Below are 22,202 nucleotides of genomic sequence, written 5' to 3'. Positions count from 1 at the left end.
GCTCAAGGCAGTGCTAAGAATGATAGATGTGCCATAATTAAAAATATACATGGAAAGCGCAACCCACACATCTCTACCCTTCTTCCCTTCCATCTAGGAAGTCCAGATCTCTTGCACTAGTGTAGAAACTAGAGCATTTCTTTTCCTTAGATAAACTAGACATTTTTCTCCTTTATCCATATCACTTTTTGAGGTTCCTGGTCTGAACCTAACCACGAAGCTTTCATCTTTTGAACATTCGTCAACAGGACTTGAAGACTACTTTGCTGGGACTTTCTCTACAGGTTCATTTTTGCTTTTATCTGTCCCAGATTTTGAAGGCATCATGAGCAAAAAGTGCTCACAGACTAGTGCAGGCCTTGGCAGGCAGCATGGCAGCAGAAGGGCATGCAGCTCCTCAAAACTTCAGTTTTGAGGGTATAATCATAAATTCAATGACTTCCAGGACACAACCAGCAGCTCCTGAACATAAAGGTTAAAAACACGTGCTTCTCCTTCAGACATGACAGACAGTTGCAAAGGACTTTGACTCGGTTTGCCCTATGTGTAATAAAAAAGTCAGTGGCTTTGGCTACTTGTGGCTAGCATTAAAGTGCTAAATGTTGCTGTATACTCCCACACACACATTGTGGCCTGAAACAGAGGTGGTAAGTAATGGTATAAAAGAAATAATCTGGATTCTAATTTGCTGACTGGGACATACTTGAATATTTGTACTGCAGAAGATCTCCTCTCATGCTGAATATGGTAAGGGGTAAAGGATCTTTCTTCCTCTAAAGGTTAGAAAGACCCAATTTAAACAGAAAATTGCAGCTAAGGCTTGCTCAGCATCCCTGAGGGATGCTTTACAAGGGATGAAATGGGCCTGATTCTGCTCTGCTATCAGAGTGGCACCAGCAAGGGCTTAATAATTTTTGATTTACATCATTCTGATAGGAAGTTTGGGCCCATGCTTCTGTGCTTCTCTGGTTTTAACTACTTGGGGAAAATGTGAGATCCAGAATCAGCCACCTGTTGGACTGAGCTGGTTTCTGTGCAGAAGCTGATACCTGACAGTACTCAGTGCCTGAGGCACAGTCAGGTAGGAGTCACTTTGCAGTGACGGGTGCAGAAAACCTGTGATGGTTATAATACAATACACTTGTGATGACATTTTTTAATGATCTAAAGACTAAGGATCAAGTCCAACTTCACTTGCAGTCAACAAGGAGAATAAACTACCTTGAAAGGGTGATTCAGCTCACCCAAAGATGGAGGGATCCTGCATGATTGACATGGAGGAGATGGCTAATTTCTGGACAGCTAAAGTTGAGGGAACAAATCTCAAGCAGGGTGCCCAAGTTAACACTAGAAACCACCCTGATCCTACACATACATAAATTACTGAAAGCTCATGCAGTTGCTGAAACAACGTGACTTGACTGTAAACACTGTAAGCAGAAATCAGTTATTTCTTTTTAAACACACTGCATGGAAACAAGATGAATGCAAGCCAAAAAAACATGTGGCTCCGTTATAGATCATGCTGTATCACAGCTAGCAAGAAAAGGCTCATTCCTGGCTTCAGCATGGATATGTGCTGCTCAAGGTAGTAAAAGTCCAGCTAAAGTTATTTTACTAGCTTGTAAGTAACAGCCCTCCCAGATCATAAATTACTTTCCTATAGGAATTTACTCTTCAGGGTAAGATGAACTCTAAAAAGCAGTCTCATGATGCTGTCTAAATTAATTTCATTGCAGGATCAAGATCGTGGGATTCACAGTGTGGCTTTGCTCTGTACTCCCACCTTCCTTGAAGGTTAAAGCCCCCAAACTAACAAACTGGCCAGGACCTAATCCAGCGTGCCCCAGTGAGCAAGGTGACACGTTGAACAACAAAGGGAATTCTAGATCACAAACACTCAACAGTCAAATGTTGCAAAAGCTTGGGTTGCTCCCCAAGACACCATTTTCTCAGGGCTTATTGTGCTTTTTGACTGTGAAACAGCTTAGCTGGAACCAACACAGACATGAGCCAGCAGAGCTGAAACCTGGCTGCTGCTGCTGCTGGGAGATGGTGCAAGCAGCACAGGCTGCTGCAGACAACATGCATCAAAAATCTAGCAGCTTACTTTTTTATGAGGAGGGCACAGCAAATCCCTAACACTCAGGACAGCTCATTTTAACAATGTCTCGTGGAGCTTTTCCCCATGCCAGAGCAGGTGGTCTTTTGCTCATCCCAGCCACCTCTGCAGCACCGTGCCATGCTGAGCTGCACACACTTCTGGGTACCACAGAGGATACCACAGCCCCAGAGAGAGGGGGCGAGAGAGAGGGGAGGAAGGGAGGAAGGGAGGAAGGAAGGAAGGAAGGAAGGAAGGAAGGAAGGAAGGAAGGAAATAATTTCTCAAGTGATGTCTCAGCAATGTGGACCAATTTACAGCAGTCCTGCCTATAAAAACCCACCTTGGAGAACATTATATATGAGGGCTTAAGCATAATAAGTTTGATCTACTATAAGAATCATTAGTTTAGCAGTAGGCTACTTACCTCAGTCTGTTGTAAGGAACAAATACTCCTTTCTCCCCTGCCTTCCCCTCAGCCCCTGCACATGCACAGGCACTGACCTCTTCTGCCAATCATCCTCACCTGGCTACAGGTGGAGTCCCTGGGCAGGCTGCCCTCTTGTTTACAGTAGTGGGGGTCTGGTGGAGATTACAACATAGGAAGAAACAAAACTGTATTTCAGTGGAGAAAACTCTGCAGTATAGGGTATTTCACTAGTGAGACACAAATTTGTAAAGCCTTCCCTTACCACAAAAAACCAAAAGGACACTCTTGCAGAGCAAACTGCCATTCCCCCCCAAATTAGCTTCATTACATCCTACAGCCCCCCTAAATCTTTTGGTACATTTCTGAATATTGCTATTCTAATGAGGTAAGGAGCAACTGACATCCAAATAAATTGCAGCAAGAAATTCCAGTTTACTTTAAAGTCATTGACTCTCTTGTGAGGAGGTCAAGGCAAAGTTATTTGGTAGTGGTATTTCTTTTGCTTCCTGTTTTAAGTTACCGAGTTCTTGTATCATCAAAAAGCTGCTGACTTCTACCCTTCAGGTGCCTGTGTTAGAGTGGAAAATGAGCTGCTCTTTCTTTTCCCCGACCTCCTTTCTTCCTTTCTCTCTCCCTTCTTCCTTCTGTGCGTTACTTTGGGGTTGTCTGCAGGACAGGTACGCAGCAAACAGCCATCAGAGCATCCTTAAGGGAAAGAACATGTATAGATTTTACAGATTTTAAAATATAGCTGGGTAAGAAATTGAGTATTTTAAGGCTACCCTAGATACAAGAAGCACATAAGCACCCTGCATAGCACAGAGCCAGCTATGGTGCAGACCTGGAGACGAGAGAGGGATGCCTGAGCCTGCAGACCTCAGAGCCAGGCTGGGATATCTCACCGTCCAAGTTTCGATGGTGTTAAGATCTGGCAAATTAGTTTGGCTTATTAAGACTATAACCATGACTGCAACTCAGATGAAGTTTGGTTCACACTTTTAGAAGTTTGACAATGTTGGGGTTTTGGGTTTTTTTTCCCCTTGAGTCAAAAGTCTGTGTAAGACCCCAAGGCTTCATGAAAAGTCAGTGTAGAATAACTCCCCCGAATAAGTTAAAGCCTTTCCTGACCTCACTACTAAAATATTTGAGGCACTAAATGAAACAAGGCAGCAAGAGGAAAAAAAAGGTTCTGTGGACATGCTACAGCATCTCTTTATCTTCACAGCCTGAAGAGGGTGGAGCACAATTAGCTCATCTGTGAGAAATCTGGGCAGGCAAGGAGCTTCAAGAACTGTTAAATTCAACTCCAGACCAGGATCCTGTTGTCCCCTGGACAGCAGCTTAGAAAGCAGCAGTTAAACTGGGGAACTCATTGCTGCAAGAGGCTGCAGTGGCCAGAGGAGTGAGTGGGATCTGGAGGGGACTAGAGGACCCGTGGAGGTCAGATGCCTTGGTGGCCATTAGATTCAAAACCCCAGACACAACCTCTGCACTGCTGATTTCCAGAACAAGGAACATGCAGCAAAGGGAAGTATCACACCAGAAATGCCCTGTTCTTCAAACTTTCTCCTCTACTGAACATCAGAGAGAAAATATACAGTTATACAGATTTCGCACAAACCCAGATCTTAGTTAGCTCCACGTAATTTTGTCTCTCTGAGGAGTGACACTGCTGCACGGCTCCCTCATCCTCTGCCAGGATGGGGCAAAGCTTTCAGGCTTGGTGTAGGTACATGGCAAGCCCCAGGATGCATCCTCACCCAAAACAGGTTTTCTGAGAAATGGAAGCAGAAGATATTCCCAGGCAGCTGGATGTGAGAGTATTTCAATATCCGCTCATCCAAGCTTTAATCTCTAAATTGCAAAAACATTAACATTATTGATAGATCAGACATCAATCCAACAGGAAATTTAATTAAATTAAAATGTGTCACTGAGCAGTCCTCACTGCGTCACGTATAAATCTTTGGTAATAAGTTGACAAAGACAGCAGCGATTGATACCGTGTTCCCAGTTTAATTTATCCCCCACCATTTTATTTTCCTGTGTTGATAATGAGGGTGCTCGCAGACTCACAGGGCGGCAGACTTGTCTGCAGGGCATCCATCTGACGCACACCAGCACCAAAGCCCCCCACGTCTGCCGGACGTGGATTCCTTACAGCTGAATGGGCTCACACCAGACAGATTCTGGGGCAACACCTTAATTCAAGGCACTGTTACAGGGCTGACCCCCGCTCAGTGATGCTTCAGTGTAACTTTCCTATTTCAGACCATCTCCTCCTACTAGTAGATTTGTCCCCAGAGGCAGCAGAGTCCCGGAGAAATGCTGAGAGGTCCCTTGCATAAAATCAGTTTATTCCCAGGGTGAGCATGCACAGCCCCGACCCCAGCCTGTGTGCAGCCACCGCGTACTGAGGCAGTGGCAGCTGCTGGTGAAACTCCTGCATCAAGCAGTGCTGGAGCCCCCGCCAAAGCACAGACACATGCAGATAATAGGAAGATGCTAAGACAGATGATTAAGGAACAACTCCGTAGAGCAACTTCTTTGGAGTATTATAAATCATTACAGTTGGCTGAATAATACAAAAAGAGATTAAGAAATATTTTCTCCAATTCATTTCTGAACAGCAGTGGGTTTGGTTTGCTGTCACTTATGGCAGCATGATATTTACTGTAATTTATTAGTATTGTTGCTGCTTGCTGCTCTTCAGGCAGCCACTGGCTATTTATGAAAAAGTTTAAGAATCCAGGAAGTTCATGCGGGATTTTTTTCTAAACTGTTTTTTGTACCCACTGGGGTCTTGTTTGTTCCCCAACATGTGTTATTCCCGTTCGCAAGTGCCAGGGATCCGAGGGGAAGCCAAGGGGCTGCACGCGACAGAGCTCACGCAAAAGGGAAGGAGTCAGCAACCAGCACTGGGCTGAGATGGCTTCGCTTTCAATAGAGCGTGGGGAGGGAAGGAAGGGAAATCCAAATCAGTATTTATAGACGTCAAAATCCAGCACTAAGCATTTTGCAGAGAGAAGGAAAACAAAGATTAGGTTACCCAGATGAATGTCATTCACAGTCAACAACTTCCACACTCACCGAGGAGCATGCAAACTCCCGCAGTCTCTCTGCCTGCCGAGCACTAAGCTACACGAGTGGTGCTAGCTTCAGAAACCACTTGCATCATTTTGGGGTTACTTTCTTTAATCTTACTGAATCCAAACTCCAATTCCATTTTTTGAGAGCCGTCCTCAAAACAAATAGCGAGGTAATACCGATTGGCTTGTGACTAGATGTGAAAATAGAGCTGTCTCGGCACGAAGTCCTACAGACAGAGCACAGATTTTCTCTGTCTCCACCTCCCACATGCAGCACAAGTACAGTTTTCATGCCTTTGTCAGAAGTGCCAACCTGGGGAAGTTGCAATGCACAAGCAAGGAGAGGAGCGATGAATTAACTTGACAATGTGCATTGCTGATAATAAATCTCCTGAGAATTTGATCCATAAAGGTTTGCTTCCTCGCGGTCCGTGTTAGGTGTGACTGTTCTTGCAGTATCCAGTGGCTTGTGGTGTGTGTTTTAGCTCAGATGTCTATCTGCTTTGCAAAGGCAAATTCCCACTGCACAGAATGGAAAAAGTGAAGAAGCAGTGATTTATATATAAATTATAAAATGTGTCAATTCCGGACACCCATTTAGATGCAGTTTGTCAGACCCAGCTCTGGAACACGTATTGCCTGCAGAAACCATCCGGAAAATCTGAGAGGCTGCTTTAAACCCCAACATATGAAAGGCCCCAAACCAGGATTTAATGGATTAGTAAGGCTGAAAAGGACCATCATAATCATCTGGTTTTGTTTCCTATGTATCACAGCTGAAGAACTTCACCCACTCATTTCAGCATCAAAGCCATAACTTCTGCTGAAGCTATTGCATATCTTTAGAAAGACACTCACTCTTGATTTAGAGACTGAAAGTAATGCTAAATCCACCACATTCCTAAGCCAACTGTTCCTGCCGTTAACTAGTCTTGCTATTAAAAAGGCACACTTCCAGGGCAATTTTATCTAGCTTCAGCTTCCTACAGTCAGATCCTGCTATGTCCTTCCTCACTGTGTTAAGGAGATTAAAGTCAGGTTTAAGTCATGGGAACTATCTCATGAATCACTGCATGCTTTCTCTTCTTGGATAGTCTTGGAAATATGTCACCTGAGAAGATTTATGAATGGACAAATTCATTGAAAATATCATTTGCAAGAGAAGAACTTATCTGAATTTTTGTGTGTGTATCTGTGTTTTATTTTGCTTTTAATCTGGTGACTCTGAGATGATGCAGACAAAGATATATAGGTAAATATGTGTCACACTCTCCCTTAGCACATCAGTCGAGGCGTAATTCTGTGCATCAAAGCAGTAGTCTGTGTCACATCCAGCACAGACACTGAACAATGTCCCTTTAGAAAGGGCAGAGGGTGAGAGTAGCTTTATGACACTATTGATTTATTCTGTGCCTGCAGTTAAAAACTATACCCAGACAGACAATAAAAATAACTGCTCTAACCATATAACAGCTTCCTGCTACTAAAATGGATTTTACACTTAAAGTCATGGAGGGCTTTTCTTTCTTTCTTTTTTAAGTCTCAATTATGATTTTTTTTTCTGAATAAAGGGAAATAAGAAATTGTCAGAACTGTTTTAGTCCTGATATTGTCCTTTTTTCCTAAACACTCTCCTCAGTATTTAAAAAGGCCGGGATTACTTTCCTGTTGCAAAGTTGTGTTGTAAGTGCACTAGTAGGCACAATAACCTGGTATTAATCAGACCAAATAGTTTGGTGCACAATTCCTACGTGAAGAAATACGCAGTGGGAGTGGTAATCTGTAATGAATTTACTATACAAAATAAAATTGATTATGGTCCTTGTGGTCAACTGTATGAGATGGGATTGAGGTCTTGGCCTTAGATATGAATGTTAAAATAATATCTAGAGCAATCTCCTAGAAAACCTATTTTCACTCAAAGGACCCCATAGATTTGCATGCTGAGATTTATGTAAACTGCAAGTGCTTTGCTACACTGAAACTGGTGTCTCAAGCAAATTGCAAGCAAGCATCTATGATAATTAGTAACTTTCCATCATAGTATGGAAGGAATCTTAAAAACTGAAGCCCTGTCTGACTGTATGGACATGAATGGATCAATGAAATGTTTTAAGAACATACAACCCTCCCTTGAGGTCTTTACAAAAATCTCTGAAACTGCTCAAAAAATTTGAGAAGGTGGTGCAACAGGCCCATGAGTTAGCAGCAGTGCTGGCTGCAGAGGTCCTGTCTCTCTGTACCTATCCTGATCTTGTGTTAGCACACATTTTTGGACAGAAATGCAGTGATTCAGACCAGAGAAATTATCAATCTGAAACTTGGACTTCCTTCAGATTATTTCAGCGGGATCAGCTCCCTGCTCCAGTTGGTCAGTTCACGTAGTAGCACCTATAGGTACAAAACATGGATAGTGAGGTGATATAAATGAAAGCCCAGAGACAGAAGGGAAAACCCCAATCTATATATAAGGTGTGTGAGACAGGATGAGGGAGTCAGATAGAGCAAGGAGAAACATACGTCACAGCCTGTTTCTCTACAGAGTGGAGATGAGTATACTCAGCTAGTATGAGGAAGAGTACACTGGGATGGAAAAAAAGGGCTCAGAAAAAGGAAAAGGAGGAGGAATCTGATATTCAAGTGCCATTCCCTTTCCATAGGTTTTATGATTTGGGAGATACTGCCTGAATGACATATAATGTGAGATGTTATAATGTGGCCTCGTGTCCCTGGAGATGCTCTCAGAAATTAGATGATTCCATCAGCATAGGAAATTTTTATAAAAGTAAACAAACATTGTAATAAATGAACCCAAAGTGTGAGAAAGTCAATATTAGACTCTTCACAACTGGCTGGGGGATTTTTCCCACTTACTTATGCTCTGTGATAAAGCTTAGATCCATTAACAAACATGCTTTAAAATTGACTTATTGAATATGTTTGCAAGACACATTTTTATTTTAATCTGTAAAACATACAAATAGGAATGTTTACACAGAAAACAACCCTGTGGAAACCATATGCTCTCCAATCCAGAGAAAGAAGACAGAAGACTTATTTCAGCTTTGCTGTCACGTGTCCTTTTGGTGGTTCTGGCATTGGAAACCTTAACTTCAGTTCTTGCAGTGGGTGGCATTGTCTCCTGAAGTGCTCAGGTGGATGTGACACTGGAGATAGGGATCTTTTTTGTTTTGTCCGATTTTCATGTAATGGCCAGCAGAAAATATCTAAGATGGAAGTTAAAATTTTCCTTTAAATTACAGGGTTTATAATCTTCATCGTATCTTCAACTCATCTGGACAAACCAGGATCTGTCCCTTACATACTTACATACACCTCCTTCCTCATGCAGGACTTGCAACACAATTTCAAGAGTTCAGTTTCCCGATGAATCACTCCTCTCTGTTCCTTATACCTCACTTTTATTTGTATTACTTTTTGGGAGCATGATTATTTTACATCCTTTCAATCACCAGCCTCTTCTGAGGGCCTCAAATGTTTGACCCGTCTTAAACCAACAGGATTATCCAGTTTGGCTAGCAGCCCAGTGAGCCATTCCCCAATGCACTGCCATGGGACCGACAGGCAAAGGCATCATGGATGGCTCCCTCCAGCCAGCTGCATGGGTAACCGCTCTGTCTGCTTCCATGCCCGCATGGCTCAAAAGCAGTTCAGACAGAACCCATTTTTAAATGGGGGTTCATCACCCATTGCAGCAAGTTGCACCAAAGCTTCGTCAGTCTGGAGTGAAATCTTGACCTCTCTGGTTGGGAAGCTTAAGTGAATTTTCCTCTTAAAGTCCTAACAGCTCTGCAATGTTGGAAAAAATCCGTATGGGGGAGTGATCCCTTCTGGTGCTTTTCAAAGCCTGCTCTTCAGAGTAGCAGATATATTTATATTGGAGGTGGGTTGCTAAGCACAGTAACTACTATACAGGAGCTAGGCACAACAAACGAGCTCCCCAGGTTTGAATCTGTGCTTGACTACAGCTACATGGGTGTAGATGGCTGCACAGCTCAATAACTGTGATAGAACAAAAATCCCGAGTAGGAAATTATTTAAGGTAGCTATGGCACCTGAGGGTTTGCGCTGTGAAGATGCTCAAGGGGAGCTGGTCTTTCACAGAAGTAATGAAGAGGCTGTTGAATTTTATCAGGAAAGGAAACTATCGTCAATGTCTATTGGCACAGGTCAGAACACAAGGTATGTCTTTGGTGATAAAGTAGATAATGGGTCATGAAATAGCCTGACTCAAAGGGGAAAGGGCCACGTCTCACCTGGTGTGGCCTCACGTTATAGATTTAGCGCACTTATGCAATGTGAATGCTCAAAACCTTGCACCAGCATCAAATCCCTGAATTTGCATGGTTCTGGGATTGCGTGTTATATCCAGGAGGTTGTTTCAACATAGATTCCTGGACGATGGAGCGAATGTCTTCTGCCTCATCCAGTCTCCCTCCAACATTGGTGAAAAAGCAGCAGAAGATCTGATGTGCTGCATCTTTCTGCACTTCCAGCTGAAAGTTTCATTTGGGAAAGAAACAGGCTAAACAGAACAAATAGGAGGTAAATCTGAAAGATCTGAGTGGATGTTGCTGTTTGCAACTTAGCGAGCTGGTCTTTGAGAAATACTCTGTTCACTAGCTGGATGCCAATTGCCAAGCGATGCTATCAGTTGATTAAAACACAGCCTGCCAGCTTCCTGCTTGATAAAACTGAGTACAATCTGATTGGGAATTCTCAAATCCATTACAGAATGACTAGTCCATCACTTAAATCAGCGTACACCATTTTGCCATGAATCATCAACATACGTTGCTAATATATTTGTAGCAGCTAAACCCTGACAAACCCCCTGACAGTTCATCAAAATGGTCCCTGAGTGCCGGATTCTAGGGAGTGGGAAATGGCAGGAGCTTCAGACTGTGAGGGTTTCCTGTTGTTCCTTGCTCAGCTGGGTGAAGGTCATTTCCTCTCCTCTCTCACACAGAAGAAGCTGAACCCTCAGCCCTTGAAGGTATGTCACTGAGCTCCTAGAAACAACAGCCAGCTCCTACAAGGAACACTCTCCTGCACAGCCACACTGATGAGGCAAGTTCACTCCCCAAAGAGAGGTGCTGCTCACTACACTTGCCTCTTTGGAGGCAAATAAGCTGATTTGGGTGGCAGAGGAAAAAAAAATGCCACGAACTATTAAAAATCAGTCTTGCACTTTATTTCTTCTGCACGCTGTAACACAAAAAGGCAGGGCTGCAGAGCCAGGCTAGCATTCCTGCAGCGGAAGGAAGGGGCATGCTGCCAACACATTAAGGATAATCCACTAGCGGGTTGGGGTGTTTAAAAAAAGCCCTCTTTTGTTGGCTCTTTGGACAGTTTTTTATCTGCTGAGTTGGAGGTGCATGCCCAACTCCAGATATACATCAGTGATTGCACATCAGCTGCAATGTATTCTTGATCACCCCAATGTGACAGATGGAAGTATTACTCGATGAATTGCTGTGGGACGCTTGCTAGCTAAATAACAACACTGATAAACCAGAAGAACAAATCAACCCTGGCAGAAACATAAAGTCTTCAGGCCTTAACAGAATGTGCTAGTTTTGGATGGGATAGAGTTAAGGTTTTTTGTAGCAGCTACTACGGGACTGTTTTGGATTTGTGCTGAAAACACTGTTGATAATTCAGGGATGTTTCAGTCACTGCTGAGCAGCGCTTACACAGAGTCGGGGCCCTTTCTGCTCCTCACCCCACCCCAGCAGCGAGGAGGCCGGGGGCGCACAAGAAGTCGGGAGGGGACACAGCAAGGACAGGCGACCCCAGCTGCCCCCAGGGGTGTCCCAGCCCCCAGGGCGTCCTGCTCAGCACAGACAGCTGGGGGAAGGAGGGGAAGGGGGGACGGTCAGAGCGATGGCGTTTGTCTGCCCAAGTCACCCTAACACGGGACGGAGCCCTGCTGTCCTGGGGATGGCTGAGCATGGGAAGTCGTGAATGAATTTCTTCTTTTGCTTTGCTTGCATGTGTGGCTTTTGCTTTACTTATTAAACTGTCTTTATCTCAACCCACAAGTTTTCTCACTTTTACTTCTCCAATTTTCTCCCCCATCCCACCAGAGGGGAGTGAGCAAGTGGCTGTGTGGGGCTTAGTTGCCTACTGGGGTTAAACCATGACACAGAAATAAGATCTTATGGAGGGGAACAAACTGATGTAAAATCTGTTAAAGAAAGTGAGCAAATGCAATAAAATTTGGAGGCCATTTATTACTTATCACCTAAGCAGCAAATTATAATGAAATGGTGAGGTCAGAAAGTTAATAAATCCTAATCATAGGAATTCTCAGATAACGCTTTGATAGCCAGTGCTATCCTCCAACTCCACCATTCCCCATCTGTGTCCTTTCAGATTCTCTCTCCTCCACACCCCTCCTTTACTTTTCCCTCCCCCCTTTTTTTTTTTTTTGTTGCAATTAAACATTGCAAGATCTACTCGAGAAATGTACAGATAATACAACATTTCTATGTCAAATGTCAATACAAATTCTTATCTGGTGTAAAGTCAGGGTTACTCCATTTCTGGTTTCAATACATTTTATTTACAAGAAAATTAATAAGCAGGAGACAAATATCTATTGTTTGCACAGTTTCAGAAACATAATCTATATCATAAGGGGTAGTTTGTGCTCCCCCTTAAACTACTGAGTGTCTGGGAAGTCTCTCCAGAAGTGAGACTGGCTTGGAATAGGTGTAATAAAGCAGAGATTCACAGGCACAGTTTCTTCATTTAAACTAATACAAAGTGAGAAGACAAAGAGGCTCCCAAAATTCTGCCCTTGTGGTTCAAATTTGAATATATGTTTTTAAAGCTGGCCAAGCAACTGAAATTAAGACTCATGTAATTAAGTTCCAGTAATTTGAGCAGAAAGTAGTCCTGGGAAAGTTAGCAGGTTGAAAAAGTTATGGCAAAGCAGATATATTGATTTTTTTTTTTTTTTTTTTTTTTTTTTTTTTTGTGCCATTCCTATCACATCAGAAGTCCATAAAGAGGAAATTTAGGTTAAGTCAAGAGTTTTCAGTCTCTGGTGTGCAAACCTCAGAGGTCCATGGACTAAACCAAATAAGCAGCTGGCTGACTGGTGTGTTCCCACCTGAAGATCTCTTCAAGCTTTCTGTACAGGACCACGATACTGCCCCAAAGTCTCCATCCTCAAGAATGCCGCTTCCATCTTCTCAAATTCATGTGGCATTGCTCTCCATTCCTTACACCCACCAGCAGTCCTGGCTTACCTCCTGCTGCTGAAGAAACTTTTGGCCTCCTCATGGTGCAGATTTATAAGCAGTGTGATCTCCTCTGCATCCAGATGTCACCACTCCAGGTCTTCTGGGAGACTAAGGTTGGAAATTGGAAAAGGGATCACAAAAAGTGATAAAAGTAGAAGTAAAAAGGACAGCAGCAAGGAGGAACAGCTATAGAAGATGGGGCAGTTAATAAACAGAAGGGATAATGAACCAGGAGAAGTCTTGGTGGAAGGAAGAGGAGCAGCAGTCACAAGAGCTGCCTGTCACCAGCAAAAAGGGTGTCACATGAAACATTTGACCCTCTCTGTAGCACAAACACCATTTCGAGATGGCAGGGGAGCTCTGGGCAGTTTGACAGCCTTCCTCTTGCAAAGCAGGGTTACATACACCCTGAAGGACTTTCTGGTGGTGTGGTTGACCCCTTGGATCAGAGCTGAATGTACCACCAAGCCCTGGCTTGCTTTTGGAGAGAGCTCCCCACTGGGTCTCTTCTGGAAGGAATCTGTGCACCGAAGCCGCCCCGCAGCTGGACTAGTGCCCAACAAAAGGAGACAACAAGGGGATTACTGCAAAACCACTCCAGGCTCCAATCTGAGACACTAGTGTAGACAGAGCTCAAGCTCAACTCAAGAGAAACAAGGCTACTGTCAGTCACCTTAAATTCACTAAACATACCTGGGGACAAACTGTTGAAAATCACCAGACGTTTTTTGTAACACTGCTATTTTACTAGGTCATCTTGTACCTTCAACATTTCCCCAAACTTCAGCTAACATCAGGCAGATCTCTACTTAATGAACAGTGAAACACACAGTTTGCCCAGTGATGACTAAATTACTCGGGAGGAACTACAATTGATAAGACAATGATTTATGGACCTATTGTTTTCTAGGTTCTCGTAAATAATCCTAATTGGTGTTAATCATCCACTCTCTGCTTTGTGTTATCACCAAGCAAAGTACACTTCCTAAAGCAGCTATTTAGGGGCATAATCCTTCTGAAAGGCAAGACAGCTATTGACTTCGACAGGATCTGGATTACGGTGCTCAGACAGAGGAAACTGACTCTGGAACATGAGCAAAACACATCACGCTTTCTATGTCTGCATTGAAAAGTTTCTTTTCAGTATGCTCATGGTAAATTCAGTAATCCCTTCCACGTGGGCTTCTTGCAGTGACTCTTCAGTCTTGCTACTAGCTCAGAAATGCACCACACAGGATCTAAATTTGCTGATGCTGTTCCTGCCAGTTTGCAGCTCCCGTCCGCATCCCTTAGCAATGGGCTGGAGGTGTCGTATCTGAGAAAGACTGCCTTGGAACAGCAGACACCTGCGCCAGGACTCGGTGTCTTTCTGTCTCTGATTTTATTGTTATCCCTGAAAAAGGACTTGGATCTTTTGGTGCTTTCACCATTTGTCACGCTGTACCCTTGTCACGAGGGAACTGCAGAACTTGAGACCTCCTTGCTTGCTGGTTTTAGGTGTAAGGTTTGGTGGGTTCAGTTTTAGCATACAGATGAGCTTGCTTGACCTTAACAGGTCTGCACTTTAAATAACGCTTAAATAGCATTCTAGAGGGTACAGTCACATGCTGCTTGCTTACGGAAACTACAAGGAAACCAGACAGCTTTTCAATTCGTGTATCAAAGAGAAGGAGATTTACACATAAAAGGGTGAATTATTTTGATTTGTAGTTTTCAAGCCCCTATGCATTCCCCAACATAAATGCTCCCTTGTCTCTGGTTTCTGATAGTTCATATCAGGTTCAGTGGCCTAGATTTTCAAAAGTGGTAATTTGGGAGGCCAATATTTCTCAGTGCCAACTCAAGGTGCCTTAAAGAGACCAGATATTGCTAAGATACTGTGTATCTTTCGAAAATTGGGTCATTTTAACATCTCTCAAACGAGACACCTCAAAGTGACTGTGTAAAATCATCAGGGGTGGGTTTGCCAGAGGAATAAAGCTCTTCCCTCCACCACACTGCCCGTTCTACTGTGCTGTTCACGCCCCTCCTCACAGCATCAGCCCCCATCGCCATTAAAGGTCCCTGCAGAGTCACCATTACCAGGTGACATTCTCAACCACTGAATGTCCTATATAACCTATAAGAAGAGCTCATGACCTTAGCTATTTCTTCTTCTAAATAGCTATCAGGGGAAGGTCTCCTAAGGCCTGAGTCTGGATACCTAAAATCTTACTATATGGTATTTGAGGGAGAGGAGGGGAGAAACCCTATCCCATTATCTGCATTATCCCGTTACCCTTGGATGTCTTCCATGTACTTGGAAGAGCAATGCCCCATTCTTGAGGCTTCACATTGCAGCCACTGCCTTTTTGGCAGAAGAAGGGTGGATGTGGCTCCCTTCAAAGTCAATCAATGTCACATCTTTAATCAATCTAGAAGGTCACCACTGTACTTCCATCAAAAAGAGTTGGGTGCAATTCTCGCTGAGTCCTAAATGTTTATGGGGGACTCAGGTTGCAGTGGGTGTCGGAAAAAATCTTTTCTGGTCCTGACCTCAGCACATCTTCTATTCCTAGGTTCTTTGTAAGAGTTTAGGATCAAATAAGAATTACATCCAGGACTCTGAGATACAATGATACAGAAGTATGTACAATGAAACCTCAAATTACACAAAACTGACATAGTTTTGTGTTTCGTTATGGCTTTGAACACATCCAGTTTTGCTGAAAGGTTCAGAAAGCTCAGGGAGCTTTCGTGTGAAGGCAGGTCACATTTTGAGCAAGCTTACAATGATTTTGAGTTTCACATCATAATCATCTAGGAAATTTCACTGGTCAGCTGTGATGTCTGACAGTGGTCACAAAACAGAAATTTATGGCATTTCAAGGAACTGTGACTAGGAGGGAGGATCAGAGCAAGGCACGTGTGAAAGCTATTCAGACTCGAAGTCAGGACCCCTTGTAAAAGAAACCTATCAACACAAAGCACTGAATCTGTTAAGCCAGAAAATTCTTCCCCTAAGTTGAAGTCATTTCATTACCACTCTGGCACAACTGGAGCGGGATCTAAAGCCCAGTAAAGTCAAGGGTAGAATTTCCATTGATTTCCAAAGAGGCTGGATCAGATCCTAGATCACATTGTCACACTGCAGCAAAACCCAGCCGTGTTGCAGTGTACCCACCTGCTCTCCAAAGTCTCAGCTCTAGCCGTTCAAATTAATTGCAGGTACAATCTAGGTTATTCCAGCATTTGCTTGGTGCAATGCTAAATAAATACTGTTTTATCAAAATCAGCAATACTGAATACCGCTCCTCATTAGTAAATTAGGACAACTAATGAACACCTTTTCTTAAGAGGATTTGTCTACTTAAATCAAAACCAAATGTCAAAAATCCTTATTCTATCAATCAGACTGGTGGCCTTCTGCACCAGCTGTAGACTAGGGCTGGCTAAAGACATAGAGAAAAAGTGAATGAGGACCTCACAATATTTTTTAATGAGGTACTTAGGCTTCTTTTACAGTTGAAAACAATTCAGCATAATCTAGTATGGTAAGGGATCAGCAGCTTCTGTGTACACAAAAAAGAAAGAAGGGGAGAAGGAAGGAAAGAAAGAAGGGGAGAAGGAAGGAAAGAAAGAAGGGGAGAAGGAAGGAAAGAAAGAAGGGGAGAAGGAAGGAAAGAAAGAAGGGGAGAAGGAAGGAAAGAAAGAAGGGGAGAAGGAAGGAAAGAAAGAAGGGGAGAAGGAAGGAAAGAAAGAAGGGGAGAAGGAAGGAAAGAAAGAAGGGGAGAAGGAAGGAAAGAAAGAAGGGGAGAAGGAAGGAAAGAAAGAAGGGGAGAAGGAAGGAAAGAAAGAAGGGGAGAAGGAAGGAAAGAAAGAAGGGGAGAAGGAAGGAAAGAAAGAAGGGGAGAAGGAAGGAAAGAAGGCAAGCAAGAAGGGAGGAAGGAAGAAAGGAAGGGAGGAAGACCCTGTGTTTCATTTGCTAATATTTCATGTTGACAAGTCACAAAAACATTAAAATTTTCTTTAACCTCTTGCCTTCTCTTGACAAAATCATCCACCTATAAATTAAAATAATCTCCAGATATTGCTTGAATTATTTTCTTAGGCAGTTCTGTAATATAAATTATGTACACTAAAAAATTATTTTAAAAATAAGACATGGAGGTTCTTTTTTTTTTTCTGCAAATCAAATCAGAAGTCTATATCCGAAAGGAATTTCTGGGAAGAACAACTAATCCTCTGAAGCTGGTACTACAGTAGGTGCCCTAAACAAACCTACAGAAGGAGCATAATGAGGCAATGATTTATTGCACGCTATGCAACTCTCACTGCTGTGCAGTGTGTTGTAAGAACCAGAAAAAGGGAGAGGCAGTACTCCTCCTCCTCATGTGTTTCTGGATATTACCTGCTCTGGATATGACTGCGTGACACTGAAAGAGGGCTGCAGCCACCCTGAGCTGTAGGACTGGTAAATGATCTTTGTGCTACAACATTTAACTTGTACTTAAAGCTGTACCATCTCACCCCTACATTAAAAAAAAAAAAAAAAAAGTCTATATTTGGATACTCTGAAGCATTGCACAAATACAAATTGTCATTTGTGTTGGACATGTCATTATTTGCACAGAAAATATTTTCAGGAATGTTTCCATTAGTAGGTAGCATCCCAAACCTTCCAAAGTCTTCCATGGTAAAACTCCCCTTGGTTTCAAAAGGGTCAGCATTTCACCTTTTCCATTTTATCTGCATTAGCAACTAAATACAGATACAAAATTCCGCACACAGAAAAATATTTGTAAGAAAATCTTGGTCCTAAAGAATTACAATCAATCAAATGGGGAACAGAAACACGCAGTGTAACTGGTATCACACCAATCAATACGATCAACATGAGTCTCATCCTAACTGTATTTGCAATTAGCTGTGCTTTTTTTTTTTCAATTTAAAATACATTCAGGTTCTTGTAATCACTGGTGGGCTGCTTGCAGTTCTGCCCAAGTTCCCCCCAATTTCTCTAATTTAAGAATACAAAAAATTCTCTGCAACTGAGAATTAGTCTTGTCATGTGTTTGGTGAGATATTTATAATAAATAAACGTGAAAAAAATTACCTGCAGACTACTTGTGCTCAAATTCCCCCCCCGCCCCAAAAGGCTAAATCAGTGAAATAAATTAATTGCTATGAATTATTCAGCTCTACCTGTGGCAATGAAAAATAGCAAGACCATTAGGTTTCTTCTTTGTGTACTAAGCCTCTAATTTATAGAGAATGCATATTAATAAAACACAGGATATTCATCAATATTCAAGTCACTGGCTGCCTGGCTATTTAATCTAAAATTACCAGCCAGCTCAAAACTCTTACTAGTTAATCATGCAATCTAAGCCATTCTGATATTGATGGTTAACATTAATTGCCCAACTGCCATTTATAACATTCTCTCCTACATCTTTCCTCTGCCTAGCAGAGAACCCTTTTAACTTTACGGACAAGCTGGAGAAGGCCAGCTCATCTGGGCTGTTCTTCAACTCAAAATATTTGTTTGTTTGTTTCCCATGAAAAGGATGTTGTGTCCCATTGCGGTTTTGCAGTTTTAACATGATCACTAAAAAACATTGTTCATTACGAAGATCTTGATAAGTTTCCCTACTCCTGCAGGTGTTCTGCAGGTGGTAAGAAGAACCAGCTGGTTTTTCGTTCCACTGTACATATGCTGTCCTTTGCAGTGGAAGCAAAAGTGTTCAGATCAGGAAGGCCAAACCAACTAGCAGCCTCAGTTGCCAACCATGAACTCCTTAAAAAGCTGCTGATGGTGGATTTGCTCCCCAAAACCTAACCACGCTCCCAAGGGGAAGCCTGGCATAGAGGAGTGATACCTTCAGATGTTGCCAACATATGCTGCATGACTTGCTCTGCACACACTGAGGTGCAACAGGAGAATTTGGGGAACATTTTCATGGGATACAACATGGCCAAAATTTAGGCTTAAACTCCCAAAGTTTATCATACCAGTAACAGGTGATGATGAAGGCGATGTCAGGAACAGCTTCCTAAAACAATGCACCGTAATGCCAAACCCGAGGCAGTCTTGCTATTTATCACCTATACTTTTTCTTCATTCTTCCACCTTTCACTTTTTATTAACTTAATCAGATGAAATCAAACAAAACACGAAACAAATGAAAATCCTTCAGCTGTTCCAACTAAAAAGTTAAGATGCTGGAAGCTAACTGTAAATCAGCAAATCTGCAAAGAACTCACTGTCCTCATTAAACAGAAACCTCAAACTACAAATATATAGAGTCACATAAATGCTACTGTATAATAAAGAACCCTTTAAAAACAACATTCTCATACTTTCATTCTTATACCTTTGTTTCATTTAAGCTGAGATTTAAGAATCAAAGGAAAATTCTGCAAAAAATATTTTTAGAGTGAAGTCCCTTTCTCTGTACACAGATGTTCTCCGGACCAGAGAGAGAAATTTTATGTTATTTTATGCTTTATCATTTTGCCCCTTGAGAATTCAGGAACGACCAACAAATCAGTAAGTGTTTCTTCCTATTATTTGAGGGCTGCTAGTTAGTGATGACTGGTCAGATAAAGCACGTGGTATTGCTTCTAATCCCTAATTGCTTCAGCACAACAGCACCCTCCTGGCCTTGAGACTTATGTAAGGGATCCCATCCATCACAGCCATGTCAATAAGAACTTGAACCTGAATGTTTGCAGAAAGCAAACACTAAGAGTGCAATAGCAGTCTACCCCAATTCATTTCAAAATTCCAGTAAATATTTGTGAACAATGTTTTGTAGCATTCGTACAGGTCCCATTGGCGATTAAACTCGGCTTCAAAACACGTTGAGACTCTCGGTGAATTCTGAGCTGCCGAGAGGTAACAACATGCTGACAGCAAGGAGAAAATGATGACTGCAGAGTGAAACACAGCCTTGGAACAAGAAAAGACTAAATAAACTCTCAGCATACCTCGGTAATTCTTTGTGGCATAAGAAGTAGCTTGGGCCTTGTCTGAACTGAGCTTTTACCTAAGTTAGAAAACCATGTTTAAATTAAATTTAAAGGCCATTCTTCTTAAAAGCACTTCTACAATGCTTTGGCTGGACAGTGTGTTTTTCTAACCAATGTTTACATAGTTTGACCCATTTTCACTTCTTTCCTTTAACTGAAACTATTAATTAAGCTATTTAAAAATTAAATTGAGTATATGCCTCCTTTGGACTGGATCTCAGGCTTCACTTAATTGTTGGTTCTTGTGCTGAGTTTGGCTGTGAGGGTGTGTGAATCTGTCTCCATTTGGAAATGAACCCAAAATTACAAATATATTTCATATAGGCTACAAGATTGAGTAAAATGCCAAAGACATGCCCTGCTGTAATTGTTTTAATTGTTTGGAATATATCCCCATGATATTAAAAATTATATCTGCAATAAACATGATGACATGAGCCCAGTGTAACGCGCTGTCGAAAACGGTGTGCATCTTTAAATGGCTGATCTGGTGTTAGAGGCATAAAATAAAGTTTGATTTTTGTGAGCATGAAGACATTCACACATTGCATTTCTTGTGATTTATATACCATAATCATGCTGGATTTTCAAGTGGAAAGGGTGCCTAGAAATTACTGGAAAAGGGTCATCTCTATTTTTCTATTTGCAACTAATATAATACAAGGCTTTCTATCGTAGAGGGGCCCAATGTGCATACCAAAGTCTGATTTAGATTTTCCCGTTGAATGGCTTTTCTATATAGAAATCTCATGAAGACACACTGATCCTTTAAACTTCAGTGTTGATGCTGAAATTATGCTGTGTGTCAAAATTACATCAAACAACTGTACTTATTTCCACCAGAAAAATTTGATTATTTCACTCTCATTTACATTACATTTTTTCCTCACTATAATGCTGACTTGGAAATTCCCTTAGGTCTGGACACCTCCAAGTAGACTTTTCCAGTAGAAAGAAAGCTTTCATTATATTTCATAATTTTTTTCTCCTTGATTTGAATGTTATAATTGGATTGGAGAGATATTTATTGCGAACTTCATGTTTTGCCAGGCTCCACAAGCAGCATCTTTTAATTTCTCTCTTTTCAATGAACCTTTTGACTTGATAAAAGTGGCTCTAAGGTATTTTTACAAAAGAGGCCAACAGAGCCAGTTCATTTTAAACCCCTCTCTTTAAAGTATCTCATTTCCTTATTATTTCTTAATAGAGGCACTATCCTGCAATGTCATAAAGAATGCTGCAGTTGACTTCAGTGGGATCAGGATCACTCCTTACTGTAATTAGTTCTATATTTCAAATTATTAGAGGTCATTTTCTTTTTCTTTTTTTTTTATTTTAATCTGAGAAAAGAAAACATTTGGAGGAAAAAAAAGACTTTCAAGGGTGACTGTCAGTAGAATACTAAAAATAAGTTGCATGCATTCCAGTTGCTACAATTTATGCCTCTAATGAAATTTTCCTCTTCTCATTTACTGCAAATTTTTAATGTGAGCTTTTACAGCCATTGATTCAGGATCTTTAATCTTCCGCCAATATTAGATAGAAATGGAACTAACTAGGGAAAATCCATCTGGTTATAAAGCACACTGTCTATAAAGTTGTTCAGTTCATCCAAAACTATTATTTTTTTCTTCCCCAGTGGGTTGGATAGGATAAAAATTATAATATTTTGAAATATTGTTAATACTATTCAGAGATTAATACACTTGTAATTAATAATAAGTTTTAAATATTATGACACCTCTGGAGAAATCAAAGGATCCAATGTCAATCACCCTGACTACCAGGGCTGGGCTAGATCCCACAGCGCCAGGTTCTGATGCTCTTAATTATATTCAGTAGCAAAGCTTACTGTCTGAGCCCAGTAAGTGAAATTCAGCCCCAGCCCAAACCAGGGAGGGAGCCCATCATTTCCAACTACTCATTTAGATGGGATCTGTCAGGGTTTGCATGAGGAAAAGTCTGTGAGCCAGTCTCACAGGGAGAAAACAGCTGAGCGCCCACACCCCAGGTCGTGGCCTCTCCGTCCTTCCCTTTGCTGAGGGCTCGCCACAGGCTCCGCCGACACCGCGGTCGCTGTTTTGCAAAGAGGGATGTGCCGGTTCACCAGGAGCTGTTGGGCTCCCTCCCCTGCCCCAAGCTCCAATCCCTGGCCCCATAATCGCTCGGGAGCAGACACCCTTTGTCCACACAGTCTATTTATAAAACCCCACTTCCAAAAACGTGTTTCGGCCGGCATGGGTCAGCTTCACAAGACCAATTATGGCATCCAAGCTGTGTGGCAGGAAGGTGCA

The 22,202-nt window shown here is 42.1% G+C and overlaps 1 long non-coding RNA gene across 1 annotated transcript in view; it reads right to left on the bottom strand.

The window, feature by feature from the left end:
• Positions 1-12,020: 12,020 nt before the first annotated feature.
• The window catches only part of LOC113484348, a 46,598-nt gene continuing 36,416 nt past the window's right edge, over positions 12,021-22,202 (bottom strand). The window contains exon 2 of the long non-coding RNA XR_003399208.1: positions 12,021-13,002. This is a non-coding gene — a long non-coding RNA (uncharacterized LOC113484348). The remainder of the gene's footprint in view (positions 13,003-22,202) is intronic.

Source organism: Athene cunicularia (genome assembly GCF_003259725.1).
Source record: "Athene cunicularia isolate RWA chromosome 11 unlocalized genomic scaffold, athCun1 chr11_part1, whole genome shotgun sequence".
Taxonomy (NCBI): Eukaryota; Metazoa; Chordata; class Aves; order Strigiformes; family Strigidae; genus Athene; species Athene cunicularia.
This window is presented reverse-complemented; position numbering and strand designations above follow the sequence as displayed.